The 17,927-nt window shown below is 37.5% G+C and overlaps 2 protein-coding genes across 2 annotated transcripts in view; one reads left to right on the top strand and one right to left on the bottom strand.

Moving 5' to 3' along the window:
• The window catches only part of avpr1aa (arginine vasopressin receptor 1Aa), a 552,460-nt gene extending 546,507 nt beyond the window's left edge, over positions 1 to 5,953 (top strand). The window contains exon 6 of the transcript XR_013783962.1: positions 5,844 to 5,953. The gene's annotated coding sequence lies outside the window, so the exon portion shown is untranslated. The remainder of the gene's footprint in view (positions 1 to 5,843) is intronic.
• kcnq1.2 (potassium voltage-gated channel, KQT-like subfamily, member 1.2) overlaps positions 1 to 17,927 on the bottom strand; it is a gene marked incomplete at its 5' end in the record, with an annotated part of 176,228 nt that overhangs the window by 7,395 nt on the left and 150,906 nt on the right. The window lies entirely within an intron of this gene.

The raw sequence follows: 17,927 nt of genomic DNA, 5'->3' as shown, positions 1-17,927 counted from the left end.
AATTTGTTTGTTCATTTTTGTTCTTTCTTTTTCTTTCTTTCTTTCTTTCTTTCTTTCTTTCTTTCTTTCTTTCTTTCTTTCTTTCTTTCTTTCTTTCTTTCTTTCTTTCTTTCTTTCTTTCTTTCTTTCTACCCACTTTCATTGTTGATTCAACCAAATCCCTGTGCTTTACTTGTTTCATTTATCTTTTTTCACTTCTTTCTCTGCCTTCAACCATCCTACAGCATTACTCTCTCTCTCTCTCTCTCTCTCTCTCTCTCTCTCTCTCTACAGTATTTCTGTGTTTTTTTTCTTTTTTCAAACACAAAGAACATACTGTATCTGCCAAGCTTAAACAGACTCATTCATCTTGGCTAAAGGGCGTTTCTGTGCACTCGCTCAGGTCACTAAAACTCACATTCAGCACTTCACACGAGTCAGATCAACACACCTCAACCTGTTCTGGACGGATGATAAATGTGTGCAGAATCAATCGTGTGCTCAACTACACTCTCGTTTTTAGATTTTTATAAAGCAAAATCTCCACCACACTGACAGACTCCAGGACGATGCACACACTGAACTTTACTGCTTAGAGTTACAAGTTTGTTCAGATGAAGTATTTTCAGCGCTGAAAGTGTGTAACTCTGAGCTCAAGAGTGTGACACGCGACGGCTGGGCAGATATAAACATGTTTTTCTGCCTGTATGGAGGGCTGTGGTGTGTGAAGACATGTGATACGAGGACAGCTGTCCCAAACACATGCAGGGACCCCAGACTACACACCTGACATCACTAAACACCCCAGCGTGCATTCACTTCATCTGTTCTTTGAGCTACAAGTCACTGGACTCATATTCATGTGTTTTTTCAAAACAATATAATGAATAGCTTAAAACAAGCCACACATGTAATGGCCAGCAGGGTTGTGCATCATTCAGAGTTGAGAATTACGAATTCTGTTAAAAAAATTCAATTCCTGAATATGAAAGGATTCAAATTTGAATTTGAATGAAAGTAGATGTTAAAATATAAAAAATTTAGAGAAATTAATTTAAATGTCATTTTCAAAGACAGACTATTGGCCCTATTATACACCCGGCGCAAGTGTTTTTGCTAGTTTCAGCCCGACGCTGTTTCCCTTCCTGCGCCACGTTGTTTAAACAGCAAATGCATTTGCACCCATTTGTGCGCTCATGGGTGTGCTGGTCTAAAAAAGAGGTGTGTTCAGGCGCATTGTTGGCGCGTTGCTATTTTGAGGAACTGAAAATAGACTGCGCCATAGACCAACTAAAACCTGGTCTAAAGTCTATGTCAATGGCGCAATATTTTTTTGTTATTTAAAGAGCGTGTTAGTAGAAAATGCGCCTCTGGGCGAGTCCACAACGTGCGTTCACTTTGATTATTGCACACAGGGCCAAATATAAAAAATTAAAGGATTACTGTGTAAAAGAATATTATTGTGTAGGCTACATAAATATAAAAATGTCATACATGTCATAATGGATAGTCATTAGGTGTATCAGAATTAGCCTATATTTGCTCACACATGAGCAGATCCGTTTGCTCTCTGGAGATGCGTTCAGTCTGTGCATCATTTAAATAGCGAATCCGCCATGGCACGAGCGCATCTGGCTCTTAAAGGGAATGGGAGATGAGACTCTGATTGGTTTATTGCACGTTATGGCCAAAAACACACCCATTACTCATTAAGAGAATAGGGACAACCCTTTTAGACCATGTGCTAGGAGCACAGACCGTTTTTCCCCTCGTTAAAATAGCAAAAGTGTATTCGGAGATGCCCTAAGTGCACCTGTGCCATGCATTTTGGATGGATGGATGGATGGATGGATAGATAGATAGATAGATAGATAGATCTATTTACCTCTGAATCCATAAGGCCTATAAACCCTTGTTTAACTTGTTTAGCTCAACATTCAATTTATAGAAAGAAAAAAAAAAAGAAAGAATCAGGGCACCATGACACCCCCCACTAATAAATGTGGCAAACTTCACAAGTTTTTGGCCTCGTCCCTGAACGAAAGAAGGTCAAAGAATAAAAAAAAAAAGAAGAAAGGAGGGAGGCCTGTTTACTAGAGCAGGAAGTGTATCAGCACAGCAGCACCTGACACACATGATAAGTATCAAGGTCTTTGCCACGTGCCGCTACACGACGGCCCGAAGCGTTCCAGGGGGCCACGGCACAGCCTAATCTCTCAAAGCTGCTTTTGTTTCTCCATTTCACTCATGAGGAGTGACAATCTCCAGCAGAACAAACGCCTCTCATTCACACACTCGCAGGACAGCTCAGGTCCGCTCGCTCCACCGTACACCACACACCCGGCTTCACGTGGACACTGTTATCATTCCAACAGAGGACAGACAGAGTGAAAACAAACAGACGGGAGGACAGAAGAGCAACTTCATGACCTACAAAATACAGATCAGTTGTTAAAGAAAGAGTTCACCTAAAAAATTTAAATAGTCATTCCAAGACAAAGCTAGTCATGCAGCACAAAGCTTTGGGGTTATATATAGTTCTATATTGGCAAATTTAAAATTGCATCACATTTGAATGCAAATGTGACAAGAATCAACACAAGAATCAATGTTTGCTGTGATTTTCTGTAAATAACGACTTTTGAATAAATTTTTTTTTTAAATTTAAGAATTTTTTAAATGTTACATTTTTGACTTTTTTTGTATTTTCAAAAATCATAGTACAGACTCCTATAGATTGTGGTTATCATCCTTTTGTGTTATTTATTTATTAATAATTTAGCCATTGATCGCCATTTACTTCAAATGGAAAAGCGCAGCATGAACATTCTGCAAAATATCTTTTTTTGTGTTTCACGGATTCAAGACGGTCATACAGCGTTACAAGTAAATTGCTAATAAATTTCACAAATAATTATAAAGAAACATCAAAATGTTGAAGTAGAAAGAATGAAGCAGTATTTCATTGTAAAAGGAACTTCAATAAGCTTTGTTTCACTTACAAATTGGAAAATAATTTTTTACATTGCAGATTTGGAATGACATGAGGGCGACTATGAAATTAATTGTGGATGAACCGTTCCATTAAAAACAACTAATTTGTATTTCATTATGATTTAAGCACCAATAGTCATAAAAGAAAAACACAAAGTCATTAAAAGGCACAATAAATGCTGGAATATATTTAACCGCAAACTGAACCTAAAAATGCATTAAAAATAAGGTGCTTATATCAGGCAGAATATATTCAGTTTAAGTTTTATAGCGGTGACCTGCAATAAAAATGGTTCAAAATGACGAGAGTAAATTGAGCTTGGCCTGATTCTCGGTCACATTTGGCTGAACGTTTCTCCACAAGCTCCGTCCCACAAAAAGATTTTCGATGGCAACAAAACAGAGATGTTTCTCCTGGTATAAAATATTCATCAGTAAATCTTCCTTCTCTGACATATTTCAGTCTTTAGATTAATTTGGGTTTGTAGTTGATTAACGTCATCTGAAAGGATCTTAGATTCTTTTTAAAGGGGCCAGTAAACATGGGGCCAGTTGGCCCTTTAAACATTTGCGCAGACAGACAGCTGAGCGTCTCTCTTTAATAGTCCCTGATGGAGGCCGAGGGCAGGCGTGGTCACAGACCCCCTTTCATACACTCAGTATGGGGCGAAGGTGTGTGTGTGTGTGTGTTTCTGGCCTCTGAAACACTGCTTTATTTACACAGTCACCTCTGAAATGAGTCCACATGGCTAGATAAAGATGAAGCCAGATCTGCTCACTATTGTGCATATATGAGCTTTCAACTGGAAAGCTGGGTAACTTATTGTTTATGAAAATGAATATTGTTAATGAAATTACATTTCGTTGTATGTAACTATTTTGTAAAAATAAAAATCCTGTTTTAGGAACAGTACAATTTTTTTTTTCATGACAATTAAGCACATTTTCCCCAATAATTCTCAAAAAATCTAATTCTCATTACTGTACAAAAATGATAATAAATGTAAAATGAATTACTATCTGTCTATCATATATTACTATCTATTACATTTCATCAAACAATTAAAAACAATTGCATTTTGCGTGAAGAAAATTAGAAAACTGTTAAATTTGAAATTAGAAAATTAGAAAACTGTCTAGGAACAGTAATGCTATGACAATAAAGCATATCAATTCTCAATAATTAATAAAATAGAAATTTGTATATAAATATTTGTAATATTTTGGAAATTTATTTTAATACCGTTTAAATCAATATATATACCATATCAACATAAAAAATTCTCTTCTAAAATATAAAATATTTTATATGCTTAATATAAAATATAAATGTGATAATATAATACAAATTAAAAATGCATTAAAATGTATTATATAACATAATTTTTTTTTACATGAACATGATGTATATTTATATATTTAATTTGAAAGTATATATAGTGTTATCATAATTTGGGGGCAAATCTGCAAACAGGCATGATAAAAATATTACATTGCAAAACCTCTTACTAAAAATAATATATATATATATATATATATATATATATATATATATATATACATATACACATACATACAAACACATATATATGAAGAGTTTATTTGAAAAAAACATAATCCCATTTTTATCAAAAATCATGTTTTTTATTATGTGATCATGTTTTTATTGTGTTTTATTGTGTTAACTGAATTTTTTTAAAGTTATTTTTACTTAATCAAAACAACCCAATTGTAGTTTGAGATTAATTGGAGTGCACAATGAAAAATTATTTATGCAAATTGTTAAAAATAGAGTTATCTGTTTTTACTCTTATATTTATATATATATATATATATATATATATATATATATTAAATAAAATATAAAAAATATAAAAAATTGTCTTCAAAATATAACTTTCTTACTTCTTGTGAAGTACTGATTTGTGAAGCTTTGTGAGATTGATTCATTCACTAAAAGCCAAAAAAGGCATTTTCCTTCCCTCATCTCTCTCTCTCTCTCTCTCTCTCTCACACACACTCACACACACACACACACACACACGGGCACAAGTGTCACATAAACATGAGTGTGTGGGGACAGATGCAGTATTTTGTGCCTGTGGGGGCTTGTTGACTGAACACTTGTTTCTTTATGGAGTGACAGCTGTTAAACCACACCCACACACTCGACTCCGCCCTCCACCCGCCCAGCTACTCAATTAAACCTTCTGTGAAGTCCTCATTAAAGCAACACTCTCTAATTACCACAACTGTCCAACAAAGAGCTAACAGCACCTCCGAAACGTCCACGGCAGCAGTGATGATCCTAAAATGCAGTGCCCTGAAACCACAGTCCGACTCATTTACTGTAAGTTAACAACTAAAAGACCCAGACAGAGCAAAAGGAAACTGAATTACTGTAAGGCCCTGTTTGTGCAGGTGTTTGACAGCTGAGAAACGGCTGGCAGAAATCGAGCCACATGTGAGAAGGTGCCCGTCATCACGTGAACGGAAAATCAAACGCCGTATGAATGCGGTATTTCAGCATTCCAGTCATGAACATCGTGAACCTCAGCCGATCATTTCTCAAGATGTCAAACGGAGTAGCTAACATGAGCTAACAATAGCATTTATTCATCTTAATGTTCATTTGAATAAATACTGACTCAAAACTTTATCATTTAAAGTTGTATATTAAAATTTTTTAAATAAATTAATACTTAGTAGAGAGACATTTATAATGTTGCAAACAATTTCTATTTCAAGTAAATGCTATTCTTTTGACCTTTCTGTTCATCAAAGAATCCAGAAAAATTAAATGTATCTCCGTTTCCACAAAAATATGTTTATATTTAAAAATTTAAAAATTCTAAAAAACGAATTCTCAGAATTCTACGTTTATATTTCAAAATTCTGACTTTTTTCCCCCTCAGAACTGAGTTTATATTTCAAATTTCTACTTTTTTTCTCAGAATTCTGAGTTTATATTTCAAAATTCAGATTTTTTTTTTCTTTTTACAGCTCACAATTCATTTTTTTATTTTTCCGTCTCTGTCACGTAATAGAAAAGGTAATTATGGCTTTTTATCTTAAAATCCTGAATTTTTCTAACAATTGTGAGTTTTTATCTCACAAATCGGAGTTTATTTCTCATAATTCTGAGTTCTTGCAAAAAAAAGTCAAAATCATAAATTAGAATTTTTTGAAAATTCGCATTTACCTTTATTTTTTTTAATTCTGTGTCAGAAATGGGCTTAATTTGAAATAAATTAAATTATAATATTTCACAATATTACTGTTTTTACTGTATTTTGGATCAATGCAGCCTTGGTGAGCAGAAAAGAATGGGAAGTTAGTGCATAAAAAACCGACCCAAACAGGCCGTACGACATGAATGAACCCATGAAGGATAATGGTAAACCGGTCTGTATGATCCTATGGTGATGTACAAGTTACAAAGCTGGAATTCAGATTCCTGTGGTTGATGTCACCTTCCTTTGAATGTGTGGAATTTCCCTGCCTATAACCGTCAGAAACATGAAACTATTTCATCTTTAGATCACAAACAATCCCCTGAATGCTGCGTTTGCATTCATTCCCGATCAGCTTCCAGAGAAACACTGTACTTCACTCTGTGATCCCTCCACCTGAAAACAGACCTAGCCTCTGTCAGCTCAGATGATGGGAAATGATGTCACTCCGGGAGCGGATTATTTAAATATGTCATGGGAAAAGATGAAGATGAGCCGCCATACGTGTTCTTACTGTAAGCATGGATAGTGTGGCATGAGAACAGAATACAGATGAATGAAACGTGACCAGAGGTGATAGAGTTTCACATTTCAGAGTTGCTTTCTCCCACGGGTTCATCCTTTCTTCTTATTTATTTACATCCTGACGCCTTCCTGTCAGCTTTTCTCAATGAACTGCATTGAGGCCATTCACACGAGTTCATAAACAGCGAACAAATTCATCTATAAATTAATTGTTTTTGTTAATATTTTGAATTTAATTTCAATTTAATCAAGTTAACATTTTAGTCATTTTGTAGTGTTTTGTTATTTTTTATTATTTGTCAATATTTTCTATTTATTTTACTTTAAATTTGAGTTATTTTACTTAAATAGATTGAACATGAGAAATGCTGTCTTGGCAACAAGCTTAAATAAAATATGTTAACGTTTTTTATATTTAAGAAAATTATTATTAATATACATGCAAAAAATTGGACATCATTCTGGCAATAACTGTAACCCAGTTGGGATCAGTATTTTTATTTTTTAAGAAATTAGTATGTTTATCCAGCAAAGATGCATTGAATTAATCAAAAGTGACAGAAAAGAAATGTATAATGTTGCCAAAGATTTCTAGTTAAAATAAATGCTGCTCTTTTGAACTTTCTGCTCACCAAAGAATCGTGGAAAATAAAATGGATCATCATCTGAACAGCAGTGTGTATATGATAATGTTTTTATGGTACTGTAATAATTTACAGATAATTGATTCATAATAATGCACAAGTGGGCAGATTCTGTACTTGAGTCCTACTGAATATTTGGTTTTATTCGGAAATACATTACATTACGGAAGTTAATAAAGTAACAAAGGCAGTTTAAAAGATTGTAAACTTCAACATGACCTCTGTCACGTTTCTCTCAGCGAGCGCACTGACAGGGCGACACAGGTGACATTAAACCTACAAACAAAGCCTTCCTGCTCAACATTACACTCCTGTCTTCTATCCCTCTTTGTTCATTTCCAATCCAGGGACTGTCGCTCTGTCGGCCCAGCCTGGTATTTTTAGATTGTGGGTAAACGAGCAGCGCCTGTCTAACCTTCCCTCCCCTTCAGCTCTGAAAGAACACAGTCAGGGGCAAATCACAGGCCTCTTTTAGCACCGGTGCCTGTTGACTCAGTGCGACAGAAATAGAGTCACAAGGAAATAAATACAGGTAACGCTTTCAAGGGAGAATTCAGAGGTTTCTATTTTGGATGGCTGTGGAAGAGCGAGTCGCTCCGGTGGGTCTCAGGGACGGGCGTATGCCGGACGTGACGTCCCAGAGCGAGCTGGAATCTCATAATCGAGAATAAAATAACAAGACACAAAATGAAGATCTTGTTCGTGTGGGTAGGGTTTGGTCAATTAAGATGGTCTAGATATAAATACCTGGAAAATATCAGGAAAATGGTCATTAGCTGCTAAATTCTGACTGTTTTGAATGCACAAACCTTGGTGGAAAAATAAATGATAAAATAAATATGACACAGAAACAGCAGAAATACAGTTATACACTACTGTAGACAGGTTTGGGTGAGTAAGAGTTTTTTAATGTCTCTTATGCTCAACAAGGCTGCATTTATTTGATCAAAAATACAGTAAAAACAGTAATATTGTGAAATATTATTACAATTTAAAAGAACTGTTTTCTATTGTAATATTTTTTAAAATATAATTTATTCATGTGATCAAAGCTGAATTTTAAGCATCATTACTCCAGTCTTCAGTGTCACATGATCCTTCAGAAATCATTCTAATATACTGATTAGCATATTATTATCAATGTTTAAAAAAAAAACTGTTGTGCTGCTTCATATTTCTGTGAAAACCTTGATACATTTTTCTTTTCAGGATTCTTTGATAAACAGACAGTTCAAAAGAAAGTCTCGGTTACGTATGTAACCCTCGTTCCCTGATGGAGGGAACGGAGACGTTATGTTGTGACGACATTAGGGGATTCACTTGGGAGCCCCAATCATCTTTGACTTTAAGAGAAAACGCCAATGAATATTGGCTAGTGGATTTTGCATACCTGAGCCACTCCCCGTGCATACGGGTATAAACCGAGAAGTTCCCTATCTGTCGGTCACTATGAGTTATGTTGTGACGACATTAGGGGTCCATGGAAAGCGCCACAAGCTGAACCCCGTCACAACCTTATGGCATTGCAAATGTTGACAAGCAAGCGCGTGACAGACAAGTGCCATGCAAAGGTCGTAACTTTCCCATTGCCCCAGCGCAAATTCGCTGACCTTGGTACCTGCAGGGACCAGAGGTGAGTACATCACTGCTGGAGATAGCCAAGCCGCTGTTCCTTTCCCCACGGAAATCAGAAGGGATTTCGATCTTCAATGAAAAATTGCTTCGAGTCTTTCCTATTTGTTGTTACAGCTTGACAGCTTCCGGAGAAGGGGGTTATGGAGGACACATCCTGCCCGAAGGGAGGTAACGTGGAGACACTGATATGGAGTGATCCAGGCCTGGGGCAGTACTACATACGGAATGGGACTCTGAGGCAGGTCCTACCTAGGAATAGGGAGGAGAGCTGCCAGCTGAGTCAAACAGAATGTTCTGTCAAAAGGAAGATATGGGTTTACTGAGAGGGAAACCTTACCATGGAAGAATACACATATGGGATTACCCGTAGGGAATCAAGCCATATGGACACCTAGCCCAGTACAGGGGCTGACCGGACACCCGGGCAAGCTAACACCAATAATGGGCCTGGCGTCAGACTGTTCCACCCAGTCTGACTGCCGAGGGTGCTGGAGGAACTCCACCAGGGTTTGCCATCCGGGGAACTCTACTGGAGCAGGAACGGCTTGCCTTGGGATTGGTACGCCAAGGCGATGGCATCCACTATCCAGTGGGCCAACCTCTGCTTGGAGACAGCCTTCCCTTTCTGCTGACCTCCGTAGCAGACAAGGAGCTGCTCAGAGCTTCTAACGCTCCAGGTGCGGTCCACATAAATGCACAGCGCTTTTATGGGACACAGCAATGCCAAGGCTGGGCCTACCTCCTCCAAGGGCAGTGCTTGCAGGTTCACCACCTGATCGCGGAAGGGCGTGGTGGGAACCTTGGGCACGTATCCAGGCCAGGGTCTCGGGACAACGTGAGAGTAGTCCGGCCCGAGCACAAGGCACTCTTCGCTCACCAAAATGCTTAAAGGTCCCCGACCCTCTTGATGGAAGTGAGCGCGGTCAGGAGCACCATCCTAGCAGACAGGAACTTCAGCTCGACTGAAACGAGCAGCTCAAAGGGACCCCTCTGAAGTCCAAGCAGGACGATAGAGAGATCCCAGGAGGGCACCAGGGGTGGCCTAGGAGGATTTAACCTTCTGGCACCCCACAGGAACCTGACGATGAAATCGTGCTTTCCCAGGGACCACATATGCTTTCAAGATGGAGGTTGACAGCCTACGCACCAACCTTTCCTGCAGGAAAGAAAGCACTACTCCAGTCGTGCATCTTCAGGGGTCTTCTCAGCGAGAAGAACATCAGATCGCGAACAGACTCAACTCTAAGGCAAGAGCTAGCCTCGTAGAGAGGGCTCTGGCCTGAGTGAAAGTGTCTTCCACCGCTGGTGGACAAAACACTCAAGTCTGCAACGTCTCATCCAGGAACCACATATGGAGGTTCCATGATCTGGACGTGGGTGCCACATGGTGCCGGGCCCCTGAGAAAGGAGGTCCTTCCTCACAGGGATGCGCCAGAAGGGGCTGTCACGAGGAGCATGAGTTCCGAAAACCAAGTCTGGGTGGGCCAACAGCGCAACCGGCAGGACCTGTTCCTCGTCCTTGCTGACCTTGCACAGTGTCTGTGTGAGAAGGCTCACTGGGAGAAGCGCAAACTTGTCCATACCGAGGGGGCCTCGGTCAGGGAGTCATACAACTGGCCATGGGAGGACTCGTGGGAGGCAACCAGGTTTACCTGAGCTTCCCCGAATCGACTCCAGAACAGCCGGATCGTCTCGGGATGGAGTCGCCATTCTCCGGGGAATGTGAGCTGTCGTGAGAGTTCATCGGCTGCACGATTGAGCTCCTCCAGGATGTGGATGGCACACAGCGACTCCAGAGGAGGAGAGTTGTGACATGTGGCGTGATCGTAGACAACCCTACCAGTTTATGTATGAGACAGCCGCAGTTTTGTCCATGTGGACCACACGTGCTAGCCAAGCAGCAGAGGCCGAACTGCTGCAAGGCTAGGAGCACTGCCAGCAACTCGAGGCAGTTGATGTGTCAAAGCATTTGAGGCCCTGTCCAAAGCCCTGAGACTGCCTGCCCGTTGCTTGTGGCATCCATCGTGACAGCGACATGCCGAGACACTCTGGTAAAAAATGCTTAAAAAATGCATTATTTTCTCATTTAAAACAACAATTTTTATTATTTATGATGTAGACATGAACTTAACCCATTCTTCAGTATGATTAGAGATGATCCAAAGGGCATCATGACCTTCAGTGGAAATAAAAAATGTCTGTACAAAGAGTCTCATTATTTGCTTGGTAACTTAGATATAGTGAGCATTTCTTATTCATTATGTATCAACTTTTACAAAATAAAAAGTCAAAACAGCTATATACACTACAAAACTGGCACAATTGTAAAGTTAATTGTTTTAAAAATGTGAAAGTGTTCTTTTGTTTTGAAAAATGCCCTGTATTGGAACTGTTTTAAAAATGCTTAAAATGCTCTGCAGACTTTCCAGTATCAGAACAAATGCCAGCGTTATCCTGTTATCCTCCTGCTCACGGGTGCTGTAATTTTGTGGGGAAAACATGGAAATAATTTGTCATTTTATCTTGCAAAGATATGCTTTCTTCTGTTTTCCACACACATTTTTATGAAAATGGATATAGTACTGTTTTTCTGGATTATAAATTGCACTTTTTTCATCTGAAATGTGCTGCAATTTCAATTTAGAATTAAATTTAAAATAAATAAAAAAATAAAAATCAAAGCTTAATTTTTCATAAACATATTATGCGGCCCCTCATTTAATGTGGAAATCTTGATGTGGCCCTTGAGTCAAAAAGTTTGCCCACCCCTGGTCTAATGTCTCCTGAGGTTTATTGTGCAAACAAAGTTCTCTTTTGTGGGGTTTCAAAACAGCCAAGTCTGTGTGACAACGCTCTGTCCAATCACAGCACAGCAGTGCTTTTTCACCCAATCAAAACGCAACACTCAATAAGAACCACAAATCTGTGTGGCAACATTCCGTCCAAGCACAGCAGTGCTTTTTCACCCAATCAATACTCAATAAGAACCACAAACCTGTGTGGCAACATTCCGTCCAATCACAGCACAGCAGTGATTTTTCACCCAATCAAAACTCAATACTCAATAAGAACCACAAATCTGGGTGGCACCATTCCATCCAATTACAGCACAGTTGTGTCTTTTTTTTTTTTTTTTTACACAAGTAAAACTCCTATATACGGTGGCCGAGAGAGCTCAATGCGCTGCAACTTCAGAAAACACATGCAAATAGAAAAAGCACCAGCACCAGCAAATCAAGAAAACATCTTCATCAATTTGACAATGCACGCACTGCAAATGCTCTCAACACAACCAAATAAAGAATTTTATTTGCAGCGCGTTTCTTTGTTTAGTTGTTTTGTGAGTATTTGCAGTGTGTTTCTTTATTTGTTTGTGTTGTGAGCATTTGCAGCGCATGTGTTGTCAAATTGACTAAGTTGTTTTCTTAATTTTCAGGCGTTTTTTGTATTTGCCGTGCGTTTCTTTATTTGGTTGTGTTGTGAGCATTTGCAGCGCGTGCGTTGTAAAATTGAGGAAGTTGTTTTCTTAATATGCAGGTGTTTTTTGTTTTTGCAGCGCGTTGAGCTCTCTCGGCCACCGTACCTATAGCTTGGAATAAATAAGATATAACGAAATGGAATGGAAATAAATATAACAGATACAATTGTGCAAAATATAGAATGGACTCAATTGGAGTGGAATAGATAAAAAGCAAAGAAATGTAATTTAATCAAATGGAATAATTGGAAAAATAATTGCCTGTTTAACCCCACATCTTAAGTTGAGATCCTGGAATGTCAAAAAAGGATACTCAAGAGTCTAAACAAGAAGTGCCTAAAAATGGACATTTATTCCGGTCTGAGAATAGAAGTCAAACAGAAGGGAGTTGTGTAAATACATCCAACAGCATCACATGGAGACAAGCAAACATATGGAAGAACAACTATGAGCCCAGAGAGATCGCAATCCAAACACAAAAACAAACAGAGCCTTATAGTGTATATATTTATAGTGGCATATCTACAGATGAATTTCCTTGCCAATGATGCTTACTATTTAATATCAAGGCGCAAGTGTATTAAGCTACATGAATGTATCATTATCAAATGTCTTATGATGGATTAACACGCATAATTGCCACATGTCTTTTATTTGAAACACTTGGACGGTACAAGCTAGAATCACTCAAACCAGCCCGGGCAAGCCTGGTAAAAAAAACAAGCATAAAAAGAGCTTCCAGAATTAACAAGCACTCCGTTTCATACAGGTAGTGCACTAACAGATTTATCTTAAAGGGATAGTTCATTAAAAATGAAAAACATTTCATTTATCTTTAAATCCATATGATAAAAATCACCATAAAAGTATCATAAAAGTAGAATGTAGGTGGTAGTCCAGTTATAAATACATGACTGTTTTAAACGATTAAATATTAACGTTTTAAATAAAAATCATCATAACATAGCATGAAAGTATCATATTTAATATGATTATAGGTGATAGTCCAATCATAAATATAAGGAAATAACCTGGAAAATGGACATCAAAATGATGACTGTTATAGGTGCTGTTCTATTGATTTATTTAGGTGAAGACTGTTTTAAATGATAAACATGAACATGTTTCATAAATGCGGTATTTTAAACAAAAACTAAAGTATCATAAAGGTATCATATAAGTAGTTCATATATGATTATTGGTGATAGTTCACTCATAAATACATGGGGAAAAACTTGAAAATGGACATTAACGTCTAAATTGTGACAATTTCAGGTGCTGTTTTATATGATAAACAAGAGCATGTTTCAGTCTTAAATCTATATTTTTTTAAACAAAAAACATTATGAAGTACCATAAAAGTAGTTTACATGACTACATGTGCTGCTCCATTCATAAATACATGGAAAAGGGAAATTAATGTCAAAATTATAACTCTTTTAAGTGCTCTTTTATTTATGACAGTTTTTTATTTTATTTTAGACGATCTACTCCTTTAAGAGACACACTTCCGTTTCCCGCTCTTCACTGTCATGTTCCTATATGAAATGAACAGAAGCAGAAAACAGTGTTGTTTTGTTATTATGTGTGCATGCAGCACCTGGTCTGTGTGAAGTAAATATATGAATATTGAGTTTATGAGTGTGTTTTTTCATGTGGGGTTTTTCACGAGCATTTAACATCAGGGGTTTAATTAAAGAGCTTCAGGGCAGACTGGAGCCACGTCAAAGTCTGACTTTGCTATCAACAGCTTAGTATGCCCTTCATAATAAGCTGCAATGTGGACCAGGATTTACGCCGTAAGTCAGAAGTCTGGCTAAGAATAGTGTCAGAATAACTCTATAAAGACAAATGACGAGAACATTTGAGATGAAGTCTGCTGAAATCATACAAGTCTGCCTGTATGAGTCCAACGCGCTCCACGTTTCCCTGAGGACCCACACACCTGGGGAACCCATAGACAGAACCACTTTCCTTTTTCCAGGCGTTCACAGCTTGCAAAGTCATCAGTGCCGCTTGCAAAATGCTAAGTATGCATCTTACACGGCAAAATAAAGTAGACTTGCACATCTGGTGAGCGCTGGCAGACAATAACGAGCTCGAAAAGAAGAGAAAGAAGAGAGAGAGTGAGAGTTGCCCACTTCCCATTGGTTTCACACACTGATAATCCGTTTCACAGATGCTGCATCGTTTGGAAGCACGAAAACCAGAGCACAGAGCAAACCAGTTTATAGTGCATTCAAAACAGCCTGGAAACGTTAAATAGTACCATATATATAGAGTGTGTCTGTTTATGCTATATATATTAATATATATCATAATAATATCTAACATTACAATCTAAATTATTTAAATAAATAAATAAATATGATAAATTATATTTTAAATAGTTTAAATTAAAATATATTTATTATTAAAAAATATATAATTTAGTATGCTATCATTTAAATACATATAATTAAAATTATTACTATTCAAATTCAAGTTTTATTTAGTTGCATTGCATAGTTTTACAAGTCAGTACAGTTCAGAAATGCACTAATGACTAAATTAAATTTAAGTGTGATTTAAAGTGTAATTTTAAGTTTAATCTAGAATATAATATACCATAGTATTTAACATAGAATATAACAATACCATAGTTCATAACAGAATTTGATTTAGAAAAAATTTTTTTTAGACCTTTTATAGTCTACAATACACAGTACAACTACAATACAAGTGCATAGTGCATATGTGATTGCTATCAGACAACCTGCTGGACTAACTAACTAAAACAAAAATATAATAATATTTTAAAGTAAATATTCCATGTATTTATAAATATTTATATAAAACTAATAATTTAAAATAATCAAAAAATAATTGATAATAATTATTAAATTATTCTAAATTATTTTAATGATTTAAAATGAACTAAAAATGAACTAACATAATAATTATTAATAATTTAATTAATAATTAAAATAATTATAAAATAAAATTTAATATTTATTCTATTTATTTATAAATATTTACAAATAATTATTTAATAATAATAATAATAATAATAAATTAATCATTAAAAATAAAATAATAATAATTAAAAATGAAATAAAATTCAAATTTTAACTTAACACTTTAAAACTCAGACTTAAACTTAACCACATAATGCTCTAACTACCACCCACTGTGTCACGTTGGCAATGAGTTTTGCACTCACGTTTTCCTCAGAAAGAGTGCAAACTCCAGTTTGGGAATATCGTAAACCAGAGGGGATTTGTACAAACAGCATGATGGATGTCTGCTGATGGCTGGTTAGTCCTCAGTTTGGCAAACAACACGAAGCCAGACCGTCCCCAGCTGCCTCTCTGAGAGAAAACCTGCACATGTGCTGCAGAGGAGGCCAGCGCTACAACAGGAGCTGCGCAGACCCTCCACCCGCTTCAGAGAGACATAAATAACATCTCTATGAGCTGAACGAAATACATACGGCCCGTCAGAAGGCCAGGCTTTCAAGTCTGTTTTCTCAGGGCATCGGGACGGACGGACGGTGGCAACGACTCGCTTTTCTTCTGTGATGTTTGGAGCTGGATTCTGAGGGCCGATGAGACCGCCAGGCACACCAGGGAGGGATCGCTTCCCACAGCTGTGCAAACCTTCACCAGGAAAACAGCAGCACCATTCCCGCCGGCTCCAGATCCATCGATCCCGCCCCGGCCAGGCTCCGACACGGAGAGCGTCCAAAAGCAACAGCTGCCTCCAGAGGCACGTGCCTCGCTGCTTCCCGTGCCACAAAACGGCCTTTGGGTTTCCGAGGGAGTTTTCTCATGTTCATGGTAGAGGTGTGCGATATTTATTGTCTACGATTAATAAAGTAATTGTTGCTTTAACAAAAATGTGTGAGCTGACCTAATGGAGAAGGTCACTCACATTGCAAAAAACAACCAATAATACGTTTTACATTCACTGCGTGATGAAATCCATATAATTCAAGTTATGAAAGCAAAACAAAATCTCTGTATTATTTATGTAATATCACACAAGCAAGAGTGCCGTTTTCCCGAATATCGGCGCGATAGCAAGATCGCAAATGTTGTATTTATTTTATACAACAGTTCAACAAACAAGTAAACAATGAGAATGTTAAATTTTAGAAAAAAAGTATTGAGTTTTTTTTTATTTCGCCAATGAAAATACATCCAAACAAATCCGTAGCAGAACATTTGTGCATCACAGAGCAACACTGCCATCAGAATGTTTTTGAATAAATAATTTGAGTCAATGATTCAATGATCCATTCTTAAAGACAGTTCCGTTTCTAAATGAATCAGCTGTTTTGAACAAATATTTTGAATGAATAATTAAACAAATTACTCATTAAGACAGACACTTGTTGCCACCTTCTGTTAATATTGAGTAAGTTTCATTTTAGACAATATTGTCTGTTTTTTCTTTCTGTTTCGCCATTGAAAATAGATCCAAACAAAGCCAAAGCGGGACATTTGTGCATCCCAGAGCAGCACTGCAGTGTTTAATTCCTGAATAAATCTGTTTTTGAACAAATCATTCAAATTAATGATTCAACGAATAACTCATTAAGATCACTTGATGCCACCTACTGGCAGTTTTAGTGTCATTTATTTATCAATGACAGGCCTAAATCAATTAATGTATCAGCATGACACACTCAGCAAAATATCACTTAATTATCATTATCACAAAAAAAAATATAGCGATATCATTGTTGATATCGCACACCCCTAGTTCGTGGATGAACTCGGAGATGGTTTTGTCAAATTAAACGGTAGCAAAGGCCAAATCTTCGAGGAGGGAGAGCAGGAGGGAGAGCGAGGGCCTGTTGACGTTAGCAGTGTTGGGAGTAACGCGTTACAAAAGTAATGCATTACAGTAACGGATTACTTTTTGCTGTAACGCAGTAGTGCAAGGCATTACTAATCAATCTTCAGTAATATTTTACTCGGTACATGTTCATTAACGCTTGCGTTACAACACACTTTTAACCCAAATTTTATTTTATTTTTTAAATTTAATAAAAATTCGGGCTCTGACTTTTTTATGTCCCTAGGGCCGGGCTTCAGGCCAATATTCACGTCATAGTTCAGACATGGCCGGTCCTCGGGCCTGTTTTAGGCTTCTCCTTATCTTTATGTTTTAGACATCCATCAATTATTGATGAAAAAAATTGCTGCGCTGGTGGAAATAACATGAGTCCATGCTGCCGCGACTGTCAAGAGCGGCTCGACGGTGTTTAGTGTCCCGCAGCAGCAGCGAGCCGTCAGCACAGCTGAAGAGTTCTGCCTTCAAATACACACAATAAAGAAAAAGCCCCAGCAAAAGTCATTACCATGAATGTGTCCGGGTGAAATAGTAAGGATTCGCCATCTCCTTGTTAGACGTGCCTTTAGAGAGAAGTGCATCTTCACGGATAACGATTAT

Source organism: Barbus barbus (genome assembly GCF_936440315.1).
Source record: "Barbus barbus genome assembly, chromosome: 48".
NCBI classification, from domain to species: Eukaryota; Metazoa; Chordata; class Actinopteri; order Cypriniformes; family Cyprinidae; genus Barbus; species Barbus barbus.
This window is presented reverse-complemented; position numbering and strand designations above follow the sequence as displayed.